The sequence below is a fragment of the Stegodyphus dumicola genome, chromosome 11 (assembly GCF_044657685.1).
Source record: "Stegodyphus dumicola isolate Sdum_Otavi_A_Nest chromosome 11, ASM4465768v1".
NCBI classification, from domain to species: domain Eukaryota; kingdom Metazoa; phylum Arthropoda; class Arachnida; order Araneae; family Eresidae; genus Stegodyphus; species Stegodyphus dumicola.
The window spans coordinates 159,929,584-159,955,595 of record NC_140778.1 but is presented as its reverse complement, the minus strand read 5'-3'; the positions used below and the strand labels follow the sequence as shown (position 1 = coordinate 159,955,595).

Here is a 26,012-nt window from a genome sequence, read left to right as displayed (position 1 = left end):
GCAAAAATCTGGCGTCGAACTGCTGATCCTGATATTAAAATAATTCTAAACAGAAAAAATACAAATATAAAATATCTTCTCAGAGAGTACAGATCACATAGTTGGAATAAATTGTTAGACTCAATAGACTTCAGCCCAGATACCATGTGGTGTATTGGTAAAGCGCTCAGAAAAACCCAAAGCGACTACATCGGACCGCTACACACAGATACGGGAATTGCTTATTCTGAAAAAGATATGGTGGAAGCTCTCGCCACACATCTAGAAAAAACCTTCAAAATAAATAATTCACCAGATGAAGAAGTATTTAATTTCATTATTCATCTACCTGACAGAACAGATACACAGCAGATTGGTTTCACCTCTCCCATAGAAGTTCAAAATATCAAAAACCTGAAGAATAGAAAGGCCCCCGGCTATGACGGGATCACGAATAGAGTGCTCAAAATTCTCCCCAAAGGCTGTATTGTCTTAATTACCAACATAATTAATGCCTGCATAAAGCTAAACTATTTCCTGCAGCAATGGAAAATGGCACATACCATTCATTACCTTTGTTAAACCTGGTAAAGACCCAAAAAATGTTAACTCATATCACCCAATCAGCCTGCTTCCTAGCCTAAGTAAAGTTTTCAAGCGAGTTCTACAGTAAAGGCTGACCAGACATTTGGAAGATAAAGCGATAGTACAAAAAGCGCAGTTCGGCTTTCGCCCGAGCAGAGCACAGCGCATCAACTTCCAAATGTTACTGAATTTATCGCCGATTCCTTTTCAAAAAAAAAAAAAAATACAATTGCAAGTTGTTTCCTAGACTTAGAAAAGGCATTTGACAAGGTGTGGCATGAGCATCTCCTCTATAAACTACACCTTGCTCATCTGCCTATAAATTTTATCAAGCTCATGCAAAGTTATTTAAAAAATCGCAACTTCCATGTCACAATTAACAACACTTTATCCTCCAGAAAAAGAATCAAAAGCGACATCACCCAGGGAAGTGTTTTGGGTCCAGTTCTTTTTAATATTTTTACTAATGATATGCCAATCCCACTAAATTCAAAAATTGTGAAATATGCAGCTACTTTAACAAGATCCTTAAAACCGCAATCCGCCATAAACAAGCTAGAAGAGGCTGTTAATATCATCACTCATTATTACAAATCGTGGAAGCTTAAAGTCAACCCGGTCAAATGTCAAGTTTTGCTCTTCAGAAGACATAGAAAATCCACCCCAGTTAATGTAAACATCAAGATTAATAACCAGCCACTCCCAGTCGTAAGTAGCACAAAGTACCTGGGTGTCGTATTCGACTCACAACTCCTTTTTAAAGAGCAGACTGCTTATGCCCTATGCAAAGCAACAGCTGCAAAAATGGCTTTATATCCTCTAATTAAAAGAGATTCCAATCTAAATATTCAACTTAAAAAAAAGAGTCTACACGATGCTGATCAGACCAACCCTGCTTTATGCTATCCCTATTTGGGCTACAGTGTTCAAAACCTACAGGCATAAACTACAAGTTTTTCAAAATAAGATACTGAGAGAAATTGTTAACTCACCCTGGTTCGTTCGAAATTTACAAATTCATAAAGAATTAAAACTCAGACCGATTGATGACCAGATTATCACAAAAAGCCATAACTTTTATAGTAAAATTGAACATTCACAGTATGATCATATTAAAGAACTGATCAACTACGATCCGACACTAGAAAATGCTGCCAAACTCCCAAGGAGCATTTTTCATAATCCAAGGTGATGAGAACATTGTATATAGTGTAAATAGCTTCCACTTGAGACTGTGTTATTAACACGAACTTTTAACATTATTTAGGACTATAAAGCTCTGTGGTTTCATTTGTGTTCTTATTATTATTTATCAAGTATTCTTTTTCTTTCTTTCTTTTTTTTTTTTTTTTTTTTTTTTTTTTGCATAAGTGTTTATTTAGTGTACCATACAAGAGACTTTATGATATTGAACCTTTTGGTTGGGCTTTAAAGACTCTAAAAGCTCTATTTGGTTACACGAATGTATAATTATTTAAGTGTATATGTTTTCACCACGATGATGTGACTCTAAATTTATCTTGCAAGTGTTCTTCAAATCGAGTGATTTGCTCATGTACTTTTGTGCCGCTACATAGTGTGAACTGTTTGTGAAAACTGTTTATCTCAAAAGTGTAAACTTTCCCAGCATTTCTCTGATAAGAATTCTTTAAATTCATCAGAAATTTATTGAAATAGTTACTCAGCTGACAATTCCTCATTCAGCCACTTTTAACAGAATAATTAATGTTCTTTTTCATTCTGAACCTGTTTTAAAACCAGTGTTTAAATTATTCAAATGACTATGTTATATTAGTTTTTCAAAACACTTTTTTAAGCAACATCTTTAATCAGTTAGTTCTGTACTATTTGTCACAGATCGAACGGCTCCCGGATGCTTTCTCATTTTACATACTTAACGTATTTGCTCCGGCTTCACCTAGTAGGTGCGGCGTTCCACGCCCATTTTATTTACTTATTATACCAATGCCTTAGGGCAATATTTCAAAAGTGGTGGTTAAAGCAGCGTTGGCTTCTACATGCCACCTAGCCATTCAAAAGAAAGAAAGTTTGTCGGGATTTGAAACTCTGGTCAAATAAGCACAGCGATCTTGCCCCTCGTCTCCTGTTGTGTTTCACTTACGTGTCTGGAGAATTAATGCAATTGTTAAAGCTTTTAAATTACTTTCTTAAATAATTAAGAAGATGCATCATTTACAAATACATGACCAGCATTATATGTTTCACATCTGCAATTTCTCGGTTCATATTTTTTGATGGAGGCGTTTCCCTAGTACTAATAGGTAAGTACATAACAAGCACACTGGGAGCAAAAGTGAGTAAATTGCCATTTTCTATTGATGCAAATATAATAATAATTGTCATAATTTCATTAATAGTTCATTCACATAATAAATTATGTCAACATTCGGTACATTAATTAGTCTTCTAACCTACAAGTCATTTCACTACTTAAACGAGGGGAAAATGTAAAGGCATTCAAAATACTTTTAACATTACCTAAAGAGTCTTCTTTGCAAGCAATATGGAGAGCCGTGCAGTAGCGTCGGTCTGTGCTCGTGACATGCGCTCTTTTTTCTAGAAGCAATTTAATAAACCCATTATCTGAAATATAGGCAGCAAGATGAAGCAGAATATTGCCTAAGGAGTCATTAAAATTTAAAAAATGACCGTCATTCTCCAGGAAGGTTTCTGGAAATAAAAATTACTTAAAATTGTAAACTTCTAGAAATTACATAAATAGGAATTCATGTATGATAAATGAAAAATACCTTATCAAACTGCCATATGTAACTCTAACTGAAATCTCTGCATGGCTTTTTTTACGTAAATATTATATTGCAAAAAGCAATTTTATAATATATTTATTATAGGAGATAAAAGTTAATTAGAACATTTATTGAAAACATTTATATCTGTGAACACCAAAAAAATGCTTCACACTGAAGTTAACGTAAAATTTGGGAAAATGATTTTTTCGCACAAATAGCAAACGGTAACAACTTGACAAGCAGAAATTAAAATTTATTGACGAAATAATTTTTTGAAATACTATGTCAGCGACACAGAAATAGTTAATCGTTATAATCAGGTGCAAAAGCTAATTTCCTTTTAATTGTACGAAATGTAGATATATTTCTTTACCTTTAAAAGCTGACGATATGGTGTTTTAGTAGTTATAATATAAGCTAAATTTAATAAGGAACATTTATTAAAAACAGGTAAAATTTGCACACAAATAAATTCAGCTTGAAATTGTTTTAAAAAAATAGGGAGAAGTTCTGACACAAACAGAAAAAAATCCTATACTAAATTTTTTACCCAACATTGTTGTTGTCTTAACAAAGTCAGCTGATGGAACATTTTTATAGAAGATTCCGATTTCATTAAAATTTATGTATGTCAAAAATTTTTTTTTTAATTGTCAAGAATGTAGATAGATTTCCTTACCGCTAAGATGAAATTTATTACACATCAGTAAGGCATTAAAAAGATGTAACAGAGATTTAATTAATCAAGCAGAGATTAAAACGGTTCAGGTTCTCATTTCAATTTTTTCAATAAAATTTGACAAAAAATACATTAGCAACATTTCAAAATTTTACATTTTTTTTATGATTAAATCAATATGATTTAAATCAAATTCCTCGACATTATAATTCGCTTCCGATAGCGAAGAAAGTGACAGAGGTTATTGAAAACGAAAAAATTTCTATTGACAAATTAGTCGGTATTCTCGACACAGCAATTATAGGAATTGAACAGCGGAACTTTGTAACTGAACAAGAAATTATGACTGTTTATAGAATTAAAGAGAATGTATTATCACATAAAAAACGAAGCAACTTAAACAACTTACATTGAAAGAAATGTTTAATAAAGTAAACAAATAAATATTAAGCTTTTTTTTTTTTTTTTTTTTTTTTTTTTGTAAATTTTGATACCCTTTAATTCATAATTTTTTCTTATTTCATAAATTATGGTTTCATATTTTTAATTTTATAATTTCTGCATGCCATTTTACCAGATTTAAACTGATGATCTATAATCCGGAAAAATCGATCCGGAATCACTGAAGTCCCGACGAGTCCGGATTAACGACTTTTGACTGTAGTATCAATTATATATTATTATAACATTTTTATATCTAATGAAGTAAAGAGACAAAGCAGATTTTGCTTTCGTGGAAACATCTGGAATCGAAAGGAATAACCCTAACAACCATGTGTCAGAAATTTGAAAATTAATATCTGTTGATTTTGGCAAAAACTTTCAGCATTTCTCTTTCAAGTGAACAGAAATGTTGGCGAACATGTTGGCCCTCTGAAAAACGACTGTACTATGGTGTCATGAGCTTAATATTCCTGTCTTTTTCATTTTAATTTTTCTTTAATCAATTATAAAAAACCACATGAACGAATATCAAATCATGTGATAGTTAACTGAAATTCAAAGTGATGGGGTTATGCGATGCAATAAATACATAACTGCTAGTGGACTTAAAATACATTAATATTATACCCGCTTATGTGCTAACTGCGTTGAGTTTCTCAGAATTATTGTAATTTTCTTTGTTTAATTTCTCTAAACATTCATCTGAGGAGAATTTACTTATCTCTCGGACGAACTTGTAGAACCTAGAGGACGCATCCCCAGGTGGAGGATAGATCCTCTACTGGTTTTCCTTTGCGTAGTAAAAAGGACCTTCCGCCTACCATCAACCAGAAGTCCAATCCTTCGGGCTATGGCACTCGTTTGTATGACGAGTCCAGCCTCAAATTCTGTGAATACTGCTACCACGTATAGGGCAGGCCATACGTCAAGTTCTCGTCATGTCCGGGAGGCATATTTCACAAATGCACATCTGTGTAGCCTCCAAGGGTGTGGCTTCTAGGATGGACCAATGGGCATCCAGTAATATTTCTGTCATGTCACATGACCTTTCGCACACTTTAAGATTTAAGCGAGACGGTTGAATATATTTTGGCACTCAATTTTCTGTACAAAATAATTAAAGCATTGTCGATTTCTTCTCAAAATTTTCATTGTGAGATTAGATCAAATATAAGCAATTGTGAAGATTTCACTACCTGATTGAAAGAAATACAAACACATGTTGGAAACTCCACAAAACTTTGATTGATCAATCTGGATAACTGTTTTTAATGAATTCCAACTGTTGGCATGCTTGATGTCGTAAAGTAAAGATATGTACTTAAATTTACAAGTTCTATAACAGTTATGTAACATTTTAAGGGTAATTGACTGCAAAATTGTAACTAATTATTATTTAAAAAATTTTCAGTTACTACATTCAGTTCAGATGAAAAATATTCTTATATTTCTATATACTTGGGATAAAAATTATCTTACAATTAAATAGAATGGCATAAATTTATTGAAAGTTATTTAAAAACTCTCAATAAAATTATGCAGTTGCATATTATTGTTATAATTATATCTATACTTTACATCTGTGTAAAGAAATAGCATTAATCCAGATTCATTTATTATTCAGGCTCAAATATACTACTTAAAATATTATGAATGCTGTTATTTTGCAGAGAGAAAAACTAATATACATACGTATATGCATATATACACGAATACATCCATGCATTTCATCCATACATGCATTTCTTGTGTATGCGACTTGTGTATTGTTTGCTTTACGGGAGAACTCTATCTCAAAATAAATTTATAAATATTTTAAATGGCCTAATTTCAATGCAATAGAATTAAAAGCGTTGTTTTGGGGATTTTGAATAATATTTTGTACTGATTTTATTCGAATGGTTTTTACCAAATTTGGAAATAAAATTAGCAGTATATTACGCTGTCTTTATATATGCTGCTTTTTGAATTTTATAAACATCCTTTTTAGTTTGGTTTATATGATTGTTTCCAACATTTTTTTCCACATTCAAAAGCTTTACCTTTGGCATACATACACACATAATGTTCATAAGAGTTGTAAAAATTTTATGAAATGGTTCTAGTGTAGAATTTAGTCTTGGAAAGGATGTGTAGTGGTAACTGTAGACTAAAGAAAAAGCAAAGAAATTATTAGTCATGTCTGCAATCATGAAGAGACGAATAGACTAACCAAGCAAAGGGTAATCGCTGGCTAGAAATGTCAATTTTGAAGTTTGAATAAATCACTCGAAGGAATTGAAGAAACTGGGACTGAAATTGATGACATGCCATCATCAATTTAATCTTGAAAAGCACTGCAAATTTTAAGAAGCATTTTTGAATTGAAAGGTGCTGGTCAAATGAAACAAATATAAGTAGAATAGTTGTTTTCAGATGATAAAATTCTATGAAGAGCGTAATTAGAAAAATATTGTTGCATTCGAAGGGTTCGTGGATTTAGAAGGATTGATGACAACACTTGATGAAAAATCAAAACACAAATTATTTCTCAGTATTACACAGCTGAGTTCCAAAGACACGTTTACAGTTATTCATGAATGCGATAAACGCCCCGAAACATTTAGCAACACAGCCTTGATGCTGAAACGATGAAGACAGTTTCACCGCAAAGCACTAAAGTTCAGCTCTCGAATCATTTTGATCGCACTGAAGTTAACCTCTGAACAAGAGACTCTGCTGACGAACTCAAAATACTTCCACTACTCCACGCACAAGCAGGATATGTAGGGCTCTTGATCTGCTTTCGAGAACATGGTCAGGAAACATGGCAAAAAATCGTTCTAGAAAGTTTTCGCTTCGTCTGTTTTCCAAATTTTGTCACCAAATGGGTGATGTCGCACAACATCTAGCAACCCTTCCTTTCCTTGCCACTTTCTGGCAACCCTAACTCCGCTTTGCGGGGAAGCTATCTTACTGTAGCTAGGCATTTCGTAACAATATTTTAACAAAAATTTTAAAAATAAATTTCAAAATTGTATAACTAGCTTAATTAAGCACTAATTTTTAATTAATATTTTAATTCAATTAATGAATTAATTGCGAGTTATAATTTAACTTTAAAAGTGTAAAACTCATAGCATTCTTTACAATACAGAAATCTCCGTGTATTAAACTGAGCCGCTGAATAAACTCAAATACTTTTGGAAAAAATGTTTAATTCTTCTCCATCATTTTTGTTCTCTGAATAAAAAAACCAATTATCGAATACTTTTTATAAAATTCTAAGTGTAGCGGTAACTTATGCTCAGAAATAATGAATCAATATAATAGAAATAATGAATCAATAAAAGGAAATTTGTTCCATATCAATGACACATTCTTTTTTTCACTAAATACGAGTATCCGTTTCATAATAAAAATTACCAGCCCGAAAGAAATTTATTCCATATCAATGATGCATTCTTTTTTTTTTTCACTAAATACGAGTATACGTTTCTTAATAAAAATTACCAGCCCGAAGGGACAATTTACCAGGAAACGCTATTAATTTCCTTTCGGCAATTTGCTTTGGTTCAGTATAAAAGTCTGAATCACTTTTGAAATCATGGTAACCAAATACTTGAGACTTGCATTATACTTAAAGAAATTAAATAATGATGAATATGCAAGAATGTGTGTATAGGATTAATTAAATAATGATGATAAATGATGACGATAATGATAAATAATGCTGATTAAATAATGATGATAATGATAAATTAAATAACGACGAATATGCAAGAATGTGTCGCACTATGAAAAAACAACGGTACCTAAACATCAAATTTTGAATAACGTAGTAGTCTACTCGAGTATGGGCATCTGGGATGCCCAAATTTGGAATTTGTTTTGTAATGCACTTCTATTTTGTAAAACTTATTTTATTAACAAACTCAATAGTTTCAAAACTAACAATGGCAACACTATACGAAAAAAATTATCTTCAACGCGCGAGACTGTATATCAGAAATTCTAAAGATATGCACTTTCTAAATATTTTGTATTATTTCTTTTGAATTGAGTTGTATACTTATGTGCTTCGCACATATTATTCAATAAATAAAAGTAACACACAAAACATTAAAAGTTCAATCTGAAATCATTAATAAATAATCTGATGGCGTTCAGATTCTTTTTGGATTTTTTTAATTTAAGAAGTTATTAATAAGAACTATAAATAAAATTAAGACAGAAAAAAATTTAAATAAGGAAAAACTTAAAACTATATTTTAGGCGAAATTAAATGTTATTAATTGAAGAAAAGTTTTAAACGCAGCCTTAACGGAAAACAAACTTAAGAATACGATTTTTGAAAATTAACGTGAATTTATTACAAGATTATAAGAAAAGTTTAATTCATGAAGTAGTGGATTAAAATTCTTGAATCCCTCTTTTCATTTTTTTCCACAAAGTTTGACAAAAAATATTCTATCAACATTAAACTTTTTTTTTCCCCTTTCCAGAATGCTTTCAAATGGAAGCGGTTGTTTTAGAAATTAACATGGATAACCACTAAACATGGAAAATAGACTTATCTAAAAAATTTTAGGATTGTGTCCCCTAAGGATAGGAGTCCCCTAAGGATAGGCAAAGTGATAGGAGTGTCTTCCCAAATTGCAGAAATATCTTCCGTTTGAATGAACAGTTTTACTGAACATCAGGAGGGAAAGAAAAGGAAAAGAATCAAGCCTATTAAAATTTTGTATTATTGAACCGTTATTATTTACTTACGCGACAAATATAATTTCAATTTGGATCGTTCTTTCACATTCATTATCTGATTGAAAGAATTTGAAATAAATGCAAACACATATTGGATAGTCTGCAAAAAATATCCATGTGGAATATTACATAATAAGATGAAGAAAAAATATGTGACAATCATCTGAGCCCAACTGCTATCTTTACATAAAACTATGCATATGAGAAAAATATTTACACCTATTACATATGTAAATAGAACTCGGCACTTTTTATCGAGTCTATACGAAATATTTTTTGTTATCAGCCTATATGAAAAAGATGTTCTATAATAATAACCAATGCATAATATTATTCAAAGTGAACTTTACTAATCTGCATTCGTATACATTTAGTGTGTTAAATTTCACATTTACTAACCGCTCGCTCTTAGTGTGTTAAATTTCACATTTACTAACCGCTCGCTCTTAAATGTACTCTCTACACAAGAAATACTGATCAAAGAATGAATTTATCTTATTCACAATGAATATATTCAATTTATTCACATATATTTTAATGTTAACAATGGATATAATCAGATCATCCACAATATGAATTCTTAATCTTACACTTTCAAAATTAAAAGAATGCAAGCACTGAAATAAGACACTAGATTCCTTGTAACGCTTCCAGTCCCTTTCAGCTCAATAAAAATAAAACTATACACTACAATTTTCTTTATCCACAGGTGTTGGTAAATGCATAATATTCTAGGTTGATTGTAGCTTGAGTCATATTCTCGATGTAAAGAGCGATAATATGCCGTAAACATCAATCCAAATATCAATGCGTGATAAAAATCGCGAAAGTGAAATGTCAGCGATTAATTAAACTCATTAAACAAAAGCACTATGTGATTTTCCGCTATTACGCCATACATAACTGCGAAACAAATGCAAATTAAAACGTAAACAGCATACGCTCCCATGCCCAAACATTTAGCATCACAAGAGCAATAGGAGCTCATTGGTCCATTTTCGAAACCCTTCCCTCGGTGGCTACTCTGATGTGTGCTTCCGAAATATGCCACCGAGAGCGTGAAGAGTAGTGTACTCCGTGGACTTTAAGTTTTCTACAACAAAACATGAATGCAGCACATGGAAAGAAAGATCAACTTCAGGTTTTCCTAGAGAATAATGAGATTCATATTGCTTATCTCCAAGTACCTAAGCTAAATAAAAATCTTGAATTCCACATTAAGAATTATACTACCCTACGAAAACATAGGACGAACAGAATGGGAAGAGGACATGATTTCCTTATTAAAAACAACATAGTCGCTTCACCCTATTTCAACACGCTCTATCATAGGTACGACAACAAAAGAATTTAAATATATTTAAAGCTTTGCACGGAGTAAAGAAAATTGAAGAAATTAATATTACGAACTTCATTGCTATAAACTAAAATTGCAGAAATTAATAGGCATATCTCAGAAAATACATACTAACACTAAATATTAATTGAAAATGATATGCATTTACTAAGTATGTTTTATACATGTGCATGCCTTAACTGAAAATGAAGCACCTGATAGTTTATATTCAATGCAGAATTTAAGTACAATGTACACAAGATATAATGTAAGGCCCTTACTATCTTGGGGGCACCGAAAAAAAATTTAAATATGGTATTAAAATATAGCATAACAGACTTATAAAGGCCCCATATCTCAATAACTTAGGGCCTTATCAAGTCTAAATCCGGCTCTGTTAATATTCGCGGTAATAAGTAAGCATTGCTTTAAAACATTTAGTAATATATAAGAAATTTAGACTGAGATATCATTCTGCAAAATCTGGAATTATAAATATGCCTGAATGTATGAATTTCATAAATTAAACTTCTATCAGCCTGTAAAGAAACAGTAGAAAAATACTGTCGCCAGCCAGTCTGAGACAGAAGAGAACATTTAGGATAAGCACATACGCATTATTTGTCAGCGACGTTGATCGTCTGCGGAAAAAAAAAATTTCCGGCCACCTTTCTTCTGGCTTTTAAATGTATAGGAAAAATGCCTAAAGTGAACACCAAACATTAAATTTAAAAACTGTGCAGAATTTTCCTCTGCAGAACAACTTTATAAAAAAAAATTCTATACAAATGTATTACATGTAAAAAAATTACAATAGCAATATCCTTTAATACAAATATTGATTATCCTAATAAATAAATTAACCTTTGCAGTCTCTCGGCCAAATCCAAGAGAAACATTAAACTGCACAGTATTATCGCCCTCATTTTTCGAGTGGCAACTGTGCTGATATCAGCTACAAATGGCAACAGTGACATATCAGCGACAATGGCTCCGTGCCATTGTCTAGGTGCACTGGCTTTTGTCTAGATGCACCTATGTATCAAATTTCTAAGCCCTGGGTCCATTAGCTTATGTGCAGTACGAATGAAAGAAACACAGTCAGACTCTTCCTTTTATATACTGTATAGATAGATTTGAATAGAACATGTGGCAATGATTTAATAATTCATCAGTGATATATTTTAGTATGCATTCTTTGCTATAATGTAAATGAGATGGGTACGTGTTTTGTAAACTAGCGCTTGAGTATCGATATAGTAAAAACATAGTTCATTTTAAAGAGTCGCATTTATTGTATGTGTTAATGTATATATCTAGCAACGGAATCAATTCATTTCAATTCACAACACTTTAACTGGTTAAGAATAAAAACAATTTCGGAAAGTTTATGATGGAAGTTAAGGATGTATTCCAAAGAGAAAGATATCTCAAACTTCTTGCATATTAATTGTTAAACAATCGAAATGAATGTATTTGTCTGTATAATAATGCAACACAGTAAACAACTTAAACACATTTTAAGCATCTTGAAAACCTAAAATGAAAGTATACTGGAACTGATATTTCTTTCCAAATTGCAAAATTTACGTTACTCCTTAATAGCAGAGAAACTATGATGATGTATATATTAAGAAATCAAACAGGAATTAGAAATGGCCCAAATAGGATTTCTTAATATGATTTAAATAAAAAGTCTTTTTTAGCCCAAAGGGGCATTAGCCCAGAAAGGCTATTAGTCTCAAAGCAACATATCGCGTAGAATCACTAATATAGCTGTATCACGTTTCAAACTGTTACCATGAAATATTATCGCCCTGTATTATACTTAAATTAAATAATGAAGAATATGCATGTATGTATGCATGCACGTTTCTAGCACTATGAAAACGAAACAGTACCTAGAATCATCTAGTTTGGAATAACGTAGTCATCTACCCGACTATGAGCACCTGGAGCTCAAATTTGGAATTTTTTTCACAACATTTTCTTACTCGAGCTGTAGTTAAGTTTCTCATTGCCTGAGAACAACTAAAAATTTTGCATCCCCTCCTGTTTGCAAAGAATGGAAAACATTTCAATCTAAAATTTCATAATATAATTTTGGTGCTCCTTGGAAACTACACCTGGGGACAGTTGTCTCTCCTTGCTACACCACTGCTACTTACTAAGTACAATTAACACTTAATTAAGGAGGGGGAGAACAATATCCTAATGTACAGATAAATTTACTCGAGATCTATTAGCTCACCCCTCCAGGGTTCGTACACATTTCCTTACATGAAAATTAAGGACTTTTAAGGACCATCAAAGACAAAATTAAGGACCTATAAGCAAACAAAAAAATGAATAGAATAAAGCAATTATCCATACAACCGACTTCATGCTTGTAATTTCACTTTAAGAAACTAACAGAAGTGTGTATTATGCACTATTCTTAAATTCAATTTAATACTTACCATAAAACAATTTTGAAAATTAAACTAACTCCCTACAAGTTATGAAGTAGATAACATTAAATTAGGGACATAATTTCTTGAAAAACATGTATAAGTGTATTTTACACTAATAACAGTCACTATTTTAGAGATTTACATGATTATTATTTAACTTATTTGATATTTATTTAAACACAGTCGACTACTATTATAATCACAATGTAAGAATATTTTGCAGATTAAAATAACTGATTTGTAAACATACAACGTATTTCCTTGGTTTTTTGAAAGATACTAGAATAATAAACTGTACAATAAAAGATACAAAACATTTGTGCTTTTTTTTAAACCTGAAATCTTTTCAGCTATTTTAACATCTAATTTATTTATGTCTATTTCCTTTTCTTTAACTATTCTTCTAAGTTCATTTGCTTTGATAAACAAATCAATGTTCCTGCTGGTCTCAGCTTCATCTGCTAAAGCATCTACTTCTTCATTAACATCTTTAATGTCCCTTTGAAGAAATTTGTTCTTCTGCTTCATATAATCAATTTCTTCCTCAATAATATTTCTTTTCCTCTTTGAATTTTCAGATTTAGTTAAAGATTTTTGTTCTTCTAAATACTGAACTTCTAAATAACGAACTCCACTTCTTGCAGAAGCTGCTGCTGATCTCATTTCTTTATTAATTTTGATATTAAGAACACCTCCAGAAAATTTTATGTAATCAAATACTGTGCGTTGAAAAATGTATGATGAGTCACTTAAATTTTCAATTTCAATTGCTTTATTTACAGAGAAGCCCCTTTCCACAGAAGCCTGTTCATGTGACAAGATAAGATTACTTGTCACAGTGAATACTTGAATAGTGAAAATATACATTTTTTACTATATATATATATATATATAATTTATTTCCTAAGCAATATTGATTAATTGATTATATTATCTCCTTATATATTATATCTGATTATATTATCTCCTTCTTATTATAAGTAGAATTATTTTAAAAGAGTGAATCCATACTGGTAAGTTATATTTTGAAAGATGTATATATATATATATATACAGTACAAAGTCCGAGATCTGGACATGCAATATCTGGAATGATCTAAAATCCGGACCTCAAAGCCACCACCAACCAATTTTTTAAGGCTTTTTTGAAGGGAAGGGGTATGCTTTATGCACGCGCATTAGATTTTTTTCCTCATCATAAAAAAACATGTCGGAAATCCCGATTCTTAATCTCAGTTTGGCGCTAAATAAAATGTCTCATTATTGAAGAAATAATTATTTTAGTATAAATTTGTGTGATTAGTAACTTGACTCCATAGCTGCATATCTGCTTGGCATAATCTCAAACCGAAACATTTGTTAATTTTACACCAACTAATATTTTATATCCTTGATGCCGAAATCGCGAATCATTATTTATTGTATTTTGCTTTCATCACCGCATGTTTATCAACGGATGACAACTTGAGTGAAGAATCATGCAGCGACGCCAAATAACAGAGTATTATCCGATTACAGATTTAAGTTTAATGCGCTAAAATGTTGACAAGGGAAGATTTAGCAGAAATTTCTTTCCTTACGCTAAAAATAGATTTTGTTAATGATACTCATAGGACAAACGATTATATTTAGTGCTATTTGAATTAAGAATAACTGATTTGTTATTCACATAAAGCCAGAACCAGCGCCAGAGCTCGCATGGCCGCACCAGGCGGCAGAATTTAGCGAAGTTAAACAGAAGTTTTTCATTGCGATGACAATGCCCAATCATCAATCAATTAACGGAGGGCGAAATCTGTAGTATGGTTCTAAATCCAGAAAATACAGCTACCGATAGTGAAGAAAGTAATAGAGAGGTTACTGAACGAGAAAAAATTTTGATTGACAAGTTATTCGGAATTCTTGACACAGCAATTACAGGACTTGAACAATGGAACTTAATAACTGAACAAGAAATTATATGTCTATTGTATTAGTCTAAAGTATTAGCAGAGAAAACAAATCAAACAACTCACATTGAAAGAAATATTTAATAAAGTAAACATATAAATATTAAGCTCTTTTCTTTTATAAATTTTGATACCCTTTAAATCATAAATGCTTCGTTATTTCATAAATCACGATTTCATATTTTCAATTTTCTAATTTCTACGTGCCATCTTAGTAATTTAAAATTATCTAATATCCGGAAAAATCTCAAATCTGGGATCGCCAAGTCCCGACGAGTCCAGACCTTGGACTTTGTACTGTATAAATATATATATAATATATATATATATATATAATACGGAATGTATATTTTCAGTTAAACTTCTACCCAATAACTTTAGTAATTCATGAAAGTTAATTGTGCGTCTAGTTAATTCAGGAAAATTAGTTTCAATTAGTTGTTTTCAGCTTTAAAAATATTTAAAAAATTTTTAATTAGTTATTTTCAACTAATAATTGTATCGCCATTAGCAAAAATTATGCATTACTATCAACAACATAGGTTTAAACCAAATACTTAATTGTCTATTGAAGCTTCAAAACGTATTTCCGAACTTCACATTTTCTCGGCTAGCGTTACCGAATTTGCCCTTGGCGACCTAAAATCGAAATGGAGCCATCAGATTTCCCGCGAAATCGATAACAGACCCTTTGCAGAAATAAACTCATAATCCCGATATCCCATACATATTAGTATGTGCAAAAGAGAATAAACTTCGTAGAAGGTGATAAAAAATTAATTTATGGCTTAATTGAAACAAACACAGAAATTAAGCTAAGCAAAACCGTGTGAAAACAAATTGAAATGATAAAACGAAACTTAATTTTCATGTGAATTTTCAGCGCTGACTCTCCCATTCTAGAAATTTCAATTTGTTTCAGACAAAGACCACATTTAAGGACTGCCATCCATCAATATCCAGTCTTTGTAGTCACCTTGATGAAGCCACAGTTTATTGAAAATGCACTTTCCAGGCATCTCGTTCCTATTGGCGTCGGAAAGGTTGTGGCCTTCTAGGTTGGGATTGCTCTAATTTTGGCAAATATTTTCAGAATCCCCCCCCCCTTTTTTTTTTCTCGAGCACCTTCATCATCACTTTCGCCTCTTAAACAACTTCCGGCTTCACGCTTTCGTCACAATCTGCCTAAATTTATGGATAACACCTGTTTCGAAAGATTGGGTGAATAGCCAATCAGACACCGATACTTTCGTTCGGGTAGCTAATTGCTTTTTTATTTATTTATTTATTTATTTTTTCATTTTTATTTTATTATCATTTGCAACGCAAATCCGCCAACAGATTGGTTAAGAGCCGTGTAATTTTAATTCCATATTCATGAGAAATCGTAATTCACACTTAGAATGGCAATCATTAGAAATGATAAGAAATGTCAAATGAGCAAAATTAGGGACCGTTTATTCATTTTGGCCAAAATTAAGGACTTTTAAGGGCCAAAAATCATTTTTGAAAAAATTAAGGACTTTTAAGGACCGTACGAACCCTGCAATCTCCCAAGGAAAAGTGCAAAAAATTCAGAAGAAATGTACCTAAAAAATTCATGCATTATTTTTTAAACTATTTTGAATGTTATGTTATATGGATTTAAACTTAAATCTTTCTGAATATTGAAAATATATAAAAATAGCAAACAAAATAGCTTTCATATAAAAAAATAGTAGAAAGACAAATTGTATGTTCACTAATAGGGAAATTTTTTTTTAAAAAAATCGTCTAGAAATAAATACATAGATATCAGGATAAACGCAGTAAAGGAAAAACTGTAGTCATCAAAATTGTAAAATATAGTAACCTTTAAAAATTATTTATTAAAAGATGTGTATGAAATCTCTCTGGTCAATTAAACTGAATAATAATTTTTTTTTTTTTTTCATCCTGACAAATGATTTTTACTTCCCTTATGCGCAATAGCCTCCTTTTTTCCATAATGAAGCATGGTAACCTCCGTTGCTTAGAGTAACTGCACAGTGCTATGTTAAGTGTTTTGAGGATAAGAACTTTAATGGAAATTTATTTCCATATACAAAAAATAAATGTTTAAATGATATTCATAGGTCAAAAGATAACATTTAATGCTTTTTGAATTAAGATTTACCGATTTGCTATTCAGATAAAAATTAAACATATTTTAAGCGAGAATACGCCTTATTCTCTTTTCATTCATATTTATTGTATTTTTTAATTGCTTTGAATTCCTGCTATAAGTTTGTGTGTGGTACAGTTGTCCATTAACTTTATTTTACATTTATTTCCCAGCGTATTTTTATTTGATATTTCATCCTATATGTACCGGTATCATAAAATTTCCTCTTTCTACAGACTTCGATCCTTTCTTTTCTTATTCTTGATTACATTATCATACCTGTTAGCGAGGGTGTATGGCATTAATCTGACCCGCATTCTAATTAATTCTACATATGTAGAATTAATTAGTGTTCCTTATGTATAACACTAAGGAACATATGTATATATCAATCACTTATTTTAAAGATATATTATGAAACAAAAGATTAAACACAACGTATAATAAAAGGAAAAAAGCAATAAAATATATTTAAACTGTTTTAAGTATTTTTTAATAATATCAGAATAGAATAACCTTTAGAATGGCTGTTAAAAAATTCAACAAAAAGAAAACTTCTTTTAATGCTGTCCTTATGTCTGCAACGGCTGGGTAAGATAATTGTGACCAAATTAAAATCCAAGAAATCGGTCACTTTTATCTCGAAACAAACGGAATAGAGTTTAAAATACTTATTTTCTTTTTACCTTGCTACCATAGCTTAATATAACTTTTAGTGCAAAGGAGCGTAGCCCAGACGTGCTATTAGTCCCGAAAACGCGTTGAATCACTTAAGTGGCATGTATCACTTTTCAATTTGTTTCCACCAAATATTACCGCCTTGTATTATATTTAAAGAAACTAAATAATGAAGTATCTGCGTGAATGTATGTATGTTTCTCGCATTTTGAAAAAACAATGGTACCTAGAGTCATCAAATTTGGAATAACGAAATCCTCCACCCGAACATGTGCACCTGGAAACCGAAAATTTGAATTTCAAATTTCACATTTTGTAAAACTTTAATGAATTTTGTTATTAACAAACTCAGGGGATTGAAGGCGAGAAGTTGCAACACTAATTAATAATTACTCATTTTTAATAATTACTAAGGGATAAAACATTCTTATCTCCAGTGCGCGAGGCTGTCTATCGAAAAATCAAAAGACCTGTTGTCTAGTGTAAAGTTAAAATATTTCTTCGCTCTTAATATAGCAAATTTCTAGAACTTTTAACTGGTATTTTAGATGAGTGCTCATTTATTATTTGCTTTATTTTTTAAATACTTTTTTTTCAAGAGATTTATAACTTGATTGTTTTCTCATATTAAGTTACAAAATTTCACAAAATGTGATAGTTAATTTTAAGGAAAACCTTTGTACACTAGATGGTTTCTTAAAAGTGAAAAGCCTATCGTTCTACAGAACGGTAATGAATTTCGCAGTAGCTCCATAGGAAAATATTATTAAATAATAAATAAAATTAGATTAACTAGAATGAAGTAACTGTCATAAGTTAACTTTATACTACTTAATACTGACAAAAGTTTTCTTTACAAAACTTACAGATTATGCACCAAAAATGTTTTATTGGTTATTAATGTTGAGAAATTAGGGATAAAAGTACAGCTTTGTGAAAAGTGCACTCTTTTGCATAGTAGTGTTCAAAAACTGTGTAAAATTCACTTGTAAAATCGTTAAATACTTTGTATTTACCTTGAATTAACACATAACACTGGTAACAGCAATTAACTTCAGTCCACATGCATTCTACCGGCATATTTCAGACCACATTCCAGCATATATTTCAGTTCAAAATTATTTTACACTCTTCTAACAAGCATCTATGACTAGCAAAATAAAACGAATTGCTGCTTAATGGAGAAGATTGTTACAAGCCTAGTACTCAGGCACTAGGTTACTAGTACTAGTAAAAAATGCAGAACCGTGTCATGAACAATTTTGTTCTTATCAAATAATTGCACATGTTTCAAGTATGTCGATAAATACCGTTGAAATAACATACGAAATTACTAGGATGACTGAAAAGTCTCTCATATATTTTAAACCAAATTCGGCTAATCTTTGGAATATGATAACAAGTAGCTTGGCGACATTTTGATAAGGCGATAAAGGTTACTAGGTAGGACTTTAGCAATAATCTGAGAAGCACACAGTTCGAATCACAGATTATTTTGTCTCAGAGAAATGAGAGATCACGAGACATGTCATGCGACATTTTCCGGAAAATTCCGATCGTGATTTTAGCTAATAAGCACTTAAAAACAATTTCGCTGCTAAAGTGCAGAATCGCCCACTTATTTGTTTGGCGCTTTTTACAAGAGTAAGAAGAATTGGATTTTTGTCAATTTTCTTTGACTTTTAGAGTGAAAATAGGTCAATATGTACATGGCTAAAGTCAAACGCGTGCGCAGTGCCATTTTTGTGCAATTCTGGGATTTTTTTAAGTGAAAATAGGTCGACATGTACATGGATATCGCGTATGTGCAATTCTTAAAAATGCGCGAAGCAGTGGGCGATTCTGCACTTTCTCCCAATTTCACACCTAATCTTCGTCATGATTAAGCACTTTTGTTCCATAAAAGTTCTAGCATAAGAGTAATTCGGCTAGCAGATTGTTGGAAAAAATGTTGAGTAAAAAAAAAGCCTTTACTTCGTGAAAACAAAATGGCATAAAAAAAAAAAAAAAAAACTAGCAAGTTGCTGTAGCAGGGTTGGTTGCCAAAAAATCGCCAAGTTACCATAATCTGAAGATTCACCCCAAATTCTCTTCTAGTAAAATTGTATATAAATTGCAGTCGTAGAATGTAGTATTCTTGGCATGTAGAAATTTAGACAGTGGGAATGAGTCCAGAATTTCTACCGATGGGACAGAATATCAAGACCGTTTATTTTAAAGACATTAAAATAATGTAAAAAGATAAAATTTTAACCGAAACGGAATTTAACTGTTACATGTAACTAAATTTTAGTCATTATTTAACGAAGAAACGGTATTCAGAACTATAAAGAAATTAAAAAAGATTTTGGATACTTTCACTTAAACAGTGAAAATAATATTAAAGAATATCACTAATCAAGACAGCGAAAAAATTTCGAAACAGCCTCATTTAAGACACATAATTTTTGGAATAAGCAAAATGTTATAAGTGTGTAATTCAAAATTATTGATACCGATTATGAGTATGGTAAAAAATTTTCACCATTTATTTTCAAATGATATTGTCAATAACAAATATATTACTCATGAAAATTAATTACGAAACTACTCTGATATGCGCTTTCAAGTCGCCAAATTTCTCGCTAAATATTTTTGGCGAGAAACTTCATGCTGCCATATTACTATCTAAATTTTTTGTCTACATTTCGAACTTTAAGCCTAAAATATCTCCAAAAACGCGGTTTTCGCACATGTAAAAACTACATTTTGAACACACAATTTAAGCTAAAAATCCGAAACAAAAACAAAAAATTTAGATAGCAAAAACGTAAAGTTTCTAACCAAAAATATTTGACAAGAATCCATGTACACAGCGACATGTTTTAACTTAAAAAAACATCTACGAATGGCACAATGTAGGCAACGAACGATTCTACAAACTATGCACACCTCACTTTAATAAATTAACATAACAACAATAAATTTCAAAGAATACCATGTACACAGCATCCTGTTTAAACTTAAAAAAAAATCTACGAATTGCACTATTTAGGCAAGGAACGAATCTACGATCTATGCACACCTTGCTTTAATAAAATAACATAACAATAAATTTCAAATAATACGTGTACCATGTACACAGCGTTCTGTTTCAACTTTAAAAAACATCTACGAATTGCACAGTCTAGACACTAAACAACAAAACTAAAATAAATTTCAAACAATTCAAAAAGACAACAATAACGACAAATTCATACTAAAGAACCAATGAACATAACATTCTGCAAAATAAGAACAAGAATAAAATAAAATGCACTTTAATTATGCGTTTTCTTTCGCTAGAGTCATGAATTAATGCGTTTTCGAAAGACAAAATACAAATTTCACAGAAAATTTCATACCAGAAATACAAATACAGAAATACAAATTTCATACCGCCTTTAACATGCCGCCACGTAATCACTATCGTATTTACATGACAGCCAGACACACTATCCAGAAAATTCATACTATGGTTCACAAATAAATAAAATCACAAATCCCTACTTCTATCATGCACAGCCATTAAAAAGAACCTCCCAGACTCTCTTTTGACACCTCCAAATACCCACTACCTCTCAACAGGATGGCCACAATGATATTTCCTTTTGCCGAACTTCAATTCAACAACTTCTACCATTTTATCTTTACCTCCCATCTTCTCAGACGCGAATCAAAGAGCTCCAGCGAAAGATTTTTCAACGTGAACAGGGTTGCCATAGAACCCGCAATCGCGCCAAAAACCAGCGCAGAACACAAATAGACACATTTGGTGAAATTAGGGAATATATCAGAGTTGTACCTTAATTACATATATTAGGCTGCTGCTAGCAATAATAATTTACACTAGACCTCGTGGTCTGTAGAACGTATTTTTGAAAACTTGGTTATTTGATGCAACCAAGTTTTTGAAAATACGTTCGAACACTACGAATAAGCATGCACATTTATGCTTCACTTTTTTTAAACACCTTAAATAACCTTGTGGTCTGTAGGATATATTTCAGAACATGTGGTAAATCGTGTGGTCTGTAGGACATATTCCGGCCCACGTGGTTGTTTCATGCATACATTTGAATACACATGCAAGTTCATCCGCAGAGACCCCGTTGGCACCGTTGCATTTTTACTCGCCAAGCTCGCGTTTCATCGATGATGGGCCGAGCCGTCAACGCGATTTTTAGTGCATGTAAATTCAAGTTAGCAGAAAAACAATATATTAAGCATATGGTAGTAAAAATTCATAGATAATAAGCATGTAGATAAACATGATATACGAAAATAAATTTGTATTAAACTCAAGTTAGCACAGAAAAGAATATATTATTATGCACGTTGGCCAATTAAGCACAATATATAAGCATTTATAACGGAAATAAAAGTTCACTTAAAAAATATAAATTAGTATTAATATACTGAAATTAACCAGTTAAACGTGATATATGAAAAAAATTTGTCTTAAATTCCAGTTAACACAGAAAACAATATATTCCTTACACCAGCAGTGGTTTGCTAATTTTGATGACCATGGTGATGCATCAAACTATTCTGTCAATATTTTTTTTATTTCAATTTAATCATCTATTTATGTCACACCTGCCATCCTCTGAAAGGTTATTGTTTAGAAAAGCATTAATATTAAATTATCTTGTTAAAATTTTATGCCATAAAAATTGATTTATTCTCATAATTTTAGATGACAATAACCAATAATAAAAATTAAAAGAATTAATTATTTGAAATGCACATGCACATTTTTGTGGTTTACAAAATCAAATTATTTTAGATGTTGGAAACCTCATGGTTCTTAGAGCTGTTAATAATTAAGAACTCAACGTGAACAGCCGTGTTACAAATTCGCTTTCACCCCTCCTTTCATCTAGAACCGAGAACCGGCATCTATCTACGAAAATATTTCTATCTATTCGTTGTTAAAAAATTCAGAAAAAAAAAAAAAAATAAATAAGAGAAGAATAATATACCAAATCCTAGTATCCGGTGCACACGGGATTCGGCTAACGTTCTTTGGGTCCTTTTTGGTAAAATCCGGTTAATCTTCGGATTATAGTAACTTGGCAATTTTTTGGCGACCAACCCTGCTACAGCAAACTGCTTATTTTATTTTGGACGCCATTTTGTTTTCACAAAGTAAAGGTATTTTTTTTTTTTTACTCAACATTTTTTCCAACAATCTGCTAGCCTAATTACGCTTATACTAGAACTTTTATGAAACAAAAATGCTTAATCATGACGAAGATTAGGTAGAAAGTGCAGAATCGCAAACTGCTTGGCGCCTTTTTAAGAATTCCACATACACGGTATCCATGTACACGTCGACCTATTTTAACTTAAAAAAAAAATCTCAGAAATGCACAAAAACGGCATTGCGCACACTCTTGACTTTATCCATGTACACTGCTAAAGTCCTAGCTAGTAACCTTTATCGCCTTATCAAAATGTCGCCAAACTACCTGTTACCAACCATTAGCCTAAAATCCTAGTATACGGTGCAGCCTTGGCGTGATTTTGAAAATTATCGCCAACACTAAAAAATACCCAAAGAACATATATGTATATTCTATACATTATATACTTTCACTATATACATAGTATATAATACGTATAACTATACATATTCACTGAATGACCCGTTTACTACTCATCATACATGTCCTGTTTTTACTGCTCATCATAAAAGTAGCCAAATCCCGAGTGCACCGGATGCTAGGATTAAACCTTGAAGGTTTATTAATTCTATGAAAGGTAAGTACACTTTACACAGAAGGCATAAATATTATTAAGCATTAATATCAAGCAATAGCAAAACTCATGGTTGAAAACTGGGAGAAAGTGCAGAATCGCCCACTGCTTGGCGCATTTTTAAGAATTGCATATACAGTCAAAAGTCGTTAATTCGGACACCCATAATCCGGAATGATCTATAATCAGGACCTCAAAGCTAAAAACTTTCTGCGCATGCGCCGCGTTGGCACATGCGCACAAGCGTTTTACGCGTGCGCATAAGACTTGACTACTGCGCATATGCGTGTGCGCAAGTGCAGAATACGTTTTCGCCTGCGCGTTTAATGTATAACGGACGGTGTACGCTAAAATTATCTAATTATCTATTTCAGTTAATGTTAATGATTGCGTTGTTCCTTAATCTTCGAATTGGATCGCGCTTATTATTTTTTGCAGACTGTAAGAGCAATTTTATAAAAGTAAACTTGAACTTTCGATTATGTCAAATAGAATTTCCGATGCTGGAATTTCCAAAGGATCTACAAAACGAAAGTATGTTTCGATGTCCAACAAACAAAAAGTGGAATTGCTGCAAAAAATGGATAAAGACATGAAGAATGTGACAGAGAGGTTAGTGAAAACGAAAAAATTTCGATTGACAAGTTAGTCGGTATTTTCGGCACAGCAATTAACGGGACTTGAACAGCGGAACTTTGTAACTGAACAAGAAATTATGTCTGTTTATAGAATCAAAGAGAAAGTATTATCACATAAAACGAAACAACTTACATTGAAAGAAATGTTTAATAAAGTAAACAAATAAATATGAAGCTTTTTTTTTTTTTTTTGTAAATTTTGATACCTTTTAGATCATAATTGTTCTTTATTTCATAAATTACGGTTTCATATTTTTAATTTTAGAATTTCTGCATGCCATCTTACGAAATTTAAACTGATGATCTATAATCCGGAATCGCCGAAGTCCCGACGAGTCCGGATTAACGACTTTTGACTGTACTCGGTATCCATGTGCACATCGACCAATTTTCACTTAAAAAAAATCCCAGAATTGCACAAAAATTGCTTTGTGCACTTCCTTGACTTTATCCATGTACATATCGACTTATTTTCACTTAAAAAGTCAAAGAAAATTGATAAAAATCCAAAAGCGCCAAACAAATAAGTGGGCGATTCGGCACTTTAGCCAAAACTGCATTCGATAGCCAGTTTCTATATATAATTATATTTTTTTGCTAATTAAATGTAAAACATACCATGATCGATGTTTTCTACGAATATACTTTCTGAAGAAGGAGCAGCGGATTTTCCTACCAAGAAGTCCGTTACAATTATGCGACTACAAACAGTAGCGTCTCACGCTAGCATTGAAGTTGCTTTTCAGCATAGTAACCTTCGTCGGTTGGCCCAAGGACAACTTAGAGTTGAGTTGAGTAGAAGTTGGCCTTGGTTGCCCGACGAACATCGGTCAGCGCTAAATCCCCAAACGCGCAGGGAGGTCACGTGACATCTGAACTACGTGAAAGATGATGTCACGTCAAAGATACGCCCCTTACGCTCAGTAAATTTCTGCGCATAAATTGAAACATGCTTGTGCAATATGAATTTCAGTAGAGAACATTTTTCTGAAAATACTACAGATGCTAACTAAATACATACCAAATATTAACATTTTAGCATGTATAGCTTTCCAATATACTCTTGTGTTTATTTTAAATCACTGCGAAATATATGAGATTTCAGCTTTAAATTAATTCTTTTAATATTTGCAGTGCATTTCATGTAATAATTAGTGTTTTGTGATTTAATTTCGTCATTGTATTAGAAAAAAATTAATATTTGTTTCTCTATATATTATTCAAATGAATAATTAATTAATTTAAAATTACGAACATTTTGTAATAAATGTGACAACTTGTATTATTTTATTGTATATCTGAAAGGAATCTGGTTTAAATATAAAATATTTACACAATCTTTGGATGGAAAAACTATCATGTAATATATTTAAACAAAAGATCTACTGGAAGATTTTTTTTTTTTTTTTAGTTTTTGCATGTTCAGAATTTTTAATGTGTATATAATTTTGTTCTGAATAGTTTTGGAAAATATATTGCACATACAGTAAATTTAAGTAACAATTTTTCATCCTGCGAAATGCACTCAAATTTTAATATGAATGAGCCCTTGTGAAGCTGCCAAGGTATTTTCATAAAAAGGTAATGTCAATTTAAGGCTTAAAAATGACTTCAAAGGTGGATTCCAGGCTTTTCTAGTGCAGATACGAGCCAGTTTCCTCCAGAAAGTCCTTCATAAAGACATCCATCGTTTTAGGTTGATAGCCCTTACGCGCAGGCTTGTGGCTAAAATTAGTGGGAGTGCTGTTCCAAAAAAATTTAACCTTTGTTTTAAAATTGTCGAAAAGGAAATAAATATGTATAAAAAGAAAATTTATTTTGAAACTTCATGAA

At 31.6% G+C, this 26,012-nt stretch overlaps 1 long non-coding RNA gene across 1 annotated transcript in view; it reads right to left on the bottom strand.

The window, feature by feature from the left end:
- LOC146994467 (uncharacterized) overlaps positions 1–24,947 on the bottom strand; it is a 35,034-nt gene extending 10,087 nt beyond the window's left edge. The window contains exon 1 of the long non-coding RNA XR_015043772.1: positions 24,798–24,947. This is a non-coding gene — a long non-coding RNA (uncharacterized LOC146994467). The remainder of the gene's footprint in view (positions 1–24,797) is intronic.
- Between the last annotated feature and the right edge of the window lie 1,065 nt (positions 24,948–26,012).